Source organism: Apium graveolens, chromosome 6, assembly GCF_009905375.1.
Source record: "Apium graveolens cultivar Ventura chromosome 6, ASM990537v1, whole genome shotgun sequence".
Classification (NCBI taxonomy): Eukaryota; Viridiplantae; Streptophyta; class Magnoliopsida; order Apiales; family Apiaceae; genus Apium; species Apium graveolens.
The window spans coordinates 161,458,152-161,463,347 of NC_133652.1; positions in this window are offsets into that span (position 1 = coordinate 161,458,152).

Here is a 5,196-nt window from a genome sequence, read left to right on the forward strand (position 1 = left end):
AAAACAGGACAATCAATCAACTACAATATATCTCGAGAAAGTTCAGATCACTTGCCTGGTACTAGCTTGCTATACAGTACTAACTGTCAACCACAACCGTCTTACTCCTCGACTATCTGTTTCCCTTTCCTATGCCTTGCCTCTTCTGTTCACATATCATAAGCATTTATCAATACTTAACTTATATGCTTTTATTCGATACACGTTTCTATCTACCCTTCGTTTTACCCAAATCCGATTAACAGATTGAAAGTTACGCTATAAACAAGTAAAGACTGAACATATAGACCGCCAGTTAACCAACAAGTCACATATAGCACATAACACGTCAAACAATCAATGATATATCATTCACAAAGAAGTCTTGGGTCATAAACAGGCTTTCGGGTATTTAAATTGATTTTTAAAACATTTTTCAGAATTAAAACGGGTCGTTGGATCAATTTCAGAGTAATAAACAGGGTTCAGTTGGCCAAATATGGCTTCAAAATTTTTTTATAATAATTATCGGGCCTTGAAAATAATTTAAAATAATATTTTAAAGCTCGAAACTATTTTTCGGAATTTTTAAATCATTTTTAAATAATTAAATCTAATAAATAATTAATTAAAATCAATTAATAATTAATAAATCAATTAATCAAATAATTCTCGAATTAATTGACCAATTAATCAATTAAATATTAACTGAAATTAATTAACTAATTAATTCAGATTTATTTTTGAATTAAAAATAATTTTTGGAATTAAAATAATAATTTTTGGAATTTTCAGAAATTAAAAATGAATTTTTATAATTAAAATAAATAGAAAATATGATTTTTAAATAATTTTAAAACAGGAATCCTATTTCTACAAGTTTTGGAAACCTGGGGGACTAAACTTCACCATATTCAGTAGTTCAGGGTCTAAACTGCAATTTTGCAGTTTAGTTGCCGGAAAAACGACGGGCTTGCCGGAGAACTCGTCTCCGGCACCGTCACCCCTCCATCTCCTCCAGATCACTTCTACACATCACCAAAAATCTATTTATGCAATCAAAACACAACAATAACCCCTGGGTTGGCCGAATTTTGGCCGAGAACTTCACCGGTTTCCGGTGAACTGACGAAAACTTCAAAACACAACTCCCTTCGATTCAGACATCCTCTGTTAACGAGCTATATACCAATCGATTGCAAATTTTATAAGGAACACAACCCACTATAATACAACAGCTAACAACCCCTAGATCAAAAAGCCCCAAATTTCAATTAAGAACATTCATACGGGTTATAAACCCTAATTTTAAAATTCAAAGATTAAACTCAATTTTGAACATGTTATTGAACCCCAAATCAGTCATATAACATATGAAAATCATCAGGTAAACAAGCTTTACAACATGCAAGCATCAAATCATCCAAACAATCATCCGAACAAAAATTCATATTTTTAATAAAAATAATTCGAAAATAAATAAATTTCCAGAAAATAAACTTTTGATTCTGCAGTAATATGGGACATATTCTGATAGTACACCTCAAGACCTTCGTTTTGAGTACTCGATCTTTCCAAACGGACTCCGGTAACACCTCCGATTGTTGGTTTGATTCTCAGAAAGGTTTATGAATATAAGTATTTTCTCTGGAAAATTATGTAATTACTGACTGCAAATAATTCTTGATACGGAATAAAATACGGTAAAGGCTATTTATAATTACGGAAAATTAGTATCCCGTTGGATCATTCCTGATATAAAATGGTACGTTTATTTATAAAAACTGATCGAAACGGTATCGGTTTTCGGGATAATCATCCAAATCCGTACAATTTGTATTGCGGTCTTGGTCTCAGCGCCTGGTTACACGTATTACGAGGTGATAATTCTGATAGTTTAATAAAAAGATCCCGTTTATCGAAAATACGAGTTTTAACGATTTACCGAAACGAGTAATGTATCGAAAATGTTGCGCCGGGACCCGCGCATGACAAACCGTACGCCAGATCGAAAAAGTCAGAACATGGAAAATGCTCGGAATATCACAATTAGGTTAGGAAGGAGTTCTTGGAAGAGTTTTGGGTTATAAAAACGTAAAAACGGATGACGTCGGGTGGTTCCCGATTATATAAAATAGTTTTTAAATACTCGAAAAAAGATTTTATAAAATCCATATATTTCCTATAAAATCATAAATCATCATAAAAATAAGTAGGAAGATATGATAATTATCTATATTTTATTTTGGACATATAAAAATTAAAATACTCAATTAATATTATTTTTAAACATCCAAACACATTTAACACTTCACAAATAATTCACAAAATAGATACTGAACACATATAATAATTATTTATTAGCAAAAATAATTAAACAATTTATCCCGGATATTACATCCTTCCCCCCTTAAAAGGATTTTGTCCTCAGAATCTCCTAAGAAAACAAATGAGGGTACTTTTCCTTCATATCACTTTCTAAATCCCAGGTTGACTCTTCAACCTTTGGGTTTCTCCACAATACTCTTACTAACTTTACCACTTTATTTCTTAATACTTTCTCTCTTTCCTCTAGAATCTCTATCGGACTTTCTACATATGACAAATCTGCCTGAAGCTCTATTGGCTCATATGCTATTACATGCCTGGAGTCTAGATTATACTTCTTAAGCATCGATACGTGAAAAACATTGTGAATGTGCTCCATGTGCGGAGGTAATGCCAACTCGTAAGCTACTTTACCAACGCGCTTTAAAATCTCAAAGGGTTCAACGTATCTTGGGCTCAGTTTTCCTTTCTTTCCAAATCTCGTCAATCCCTTCCATGGTGATACTTTCAATAATACCAAGCTTTCTTCTTTGAATTCCATATCTTTCCTTGATTGATCTGCATACTTCCTTTGACGGTCTTGTGCTGCTATCAATCTCTTCTGGATAACTTCAACCACTTCTTTTGTCTGTTGTACTAATTCAGGTCCAAGTATTTTGCGTTCTCCTACTTCATCCCAATATACTGGAGATCTACATTTGCGTCCATAAAGGGCTTCATAGGGTGGCATCCCAATACTGGCATGTTAACTGTTGTTATAAGCAAATTCTACCAGAGGTAAATGCTCGTCCCAACTTCCTTTGAAATCAATAGCACAAACACGTAACATATCTTTAATTGTATGGATCGTTCTTTCACTCTGGCCGTCTGTCTGTGGAAGGTAACCTGTACTCATATTCAGTCTCGTTCCCAAACATTCTTGAAAACTTTTCCAAAATCTTGAATTAAATCTCGGATCTCGATCAGATACAATAGACACAGGAACTCCATGATGAATTACAATTTCTTCTAGGTATATATGGACTAACTTGTCGAGTGAAAATCTTTCATTTATAGGCAGAAAATGAGCTGACTTGGTAAGTCTATCCACTATAACCCAAATGGCATCATGATTAGCCCTTGTCCTTGGTAATCCAACTATGAAATCCATGGCAATATGTTCCCACTTCCATTCTGGAATCTCCAATGGCTGTAGTAATCCACTTGGTCTCTGATGCTCTGCTTTAACTCTTTGACATGTATAACATCTGCTAACCCATGCCGCAATTTCCCTCTTCATGTCTGGCCATTAATAATTTTCCTTTAAATCTCTGTACATTTTGGTACTCCCTGGATGGATTGAATCTTCGAGTTATGAGCTTCCTGTAAAATTTCATTCTTCAGCTCCGTCACTGGTGGAATCCAAATTCTAGAAGAAAACCTAAGAATACCTTGATCGTCCTTTTGCGTGCACAATTCTTCACCTACCAAACGATTTATGTCCTTATCCATTACTTCTTCTTGACACTTCTTTATCTTCTCTAACAACTCCGGCTGGAAAGTCATACTATACACTTTCGCTTCATCAAGCTTGCAAACTCTAATCTCCAATTCCAGTTTCTGGAATTCCTTATATATTTTTTCGGGTACTGATAACACATTTAACTTTTCTTTCTGACTCAACGCGTCTGCTACAATGTTTGCTTTACCGGGATGATAGTTAATCGTGCAGTCGTAATCCTTGATCAATTCTAGTCATCTCCTCTGCCTCATATTAAGCTCCTTCTGTGTGAATATGTACTTCAAGCTTTTATGATCCGTATAAATCTCGCATTTTTCTCCATATAGATAATGTCTCCAAATCTTCAAAGCGAAAACTATGGCTGCTAGCTCCAAATCGTGAGTGGGATATTTCTGTTCGTGTGGTTTCAGTTGCCTTAACGCATACGCAATCACCTTATCGTGCTGCATCAGAACACATCCGAGTCCTTTATGAGAAGCATCACTATAGATTACGAAATTTCCTTGATCGTCTGGAAGTGACAAAACATGTGCCGTGATTAATTGTTGCTTCAATTCCTAAAAACTTTCTTTGCATTTATCGTTCCATATAAAATTTTCATTCTTCCGTGTAAGCCTTGTCAATGGTGTTGCAATCCTTGAGAAATTATGAATGAATCGGCGATAATATCCCGCTAATCCCAAGAAACTTCTTACCTCTATTGGTGTTCTCGGTCTTTCCCAATTTGTAATTGTCTCAATCTTTGTTGGGTCCACTCTGATCCCTTCATTACTGACTATGTGTCCTAAGAACTGAACAACCTGTAACCAAAACTCACACTTCGAGAATTTAGCATATAACTTCTTTTTCCTTAAAATCTCTAAAGTTGTTCTTAAATGTGCTGCATGATCCCCTTCTGTCTTTGAATAAATCAAAATATCGTCTATAAACACAATAACGAACTTGTCCAAGTATTCTTTGAAAATTCTATTCATCAGGTCCATAAACGCTGTCGGGGCATTTGTCAATCCAAAAGACATCACTAAAAATTAGTAATGTCCATACCTTGTCCTGAAAGCTATCTTCGGTATATCTTCTGGCTTAATCTTTAGTTGATGATATCCCGATCTTAAATAAATCTTGGAGAAGTACTTGGCTCCCTTCAATTGGTCAAACAAATCATCAATTCTAGGTAACGGATACTTGTTCTTGATTGTAAGCTTGTTGAGCTCCCTGTAGTCGATGCACATTCTCATGCTTCCATCCTTCTTCTTGACAAACAATACCGGTGCACCCCACGGGGATACACTGGGTCTGATTACTCCTTTCTCTAACAACTCTTGCAATTGCTTCGCTAGCTCTTTCATCTCAACGGGCGCCATTCTGTACGGGGCCTTGGATACTGGTTT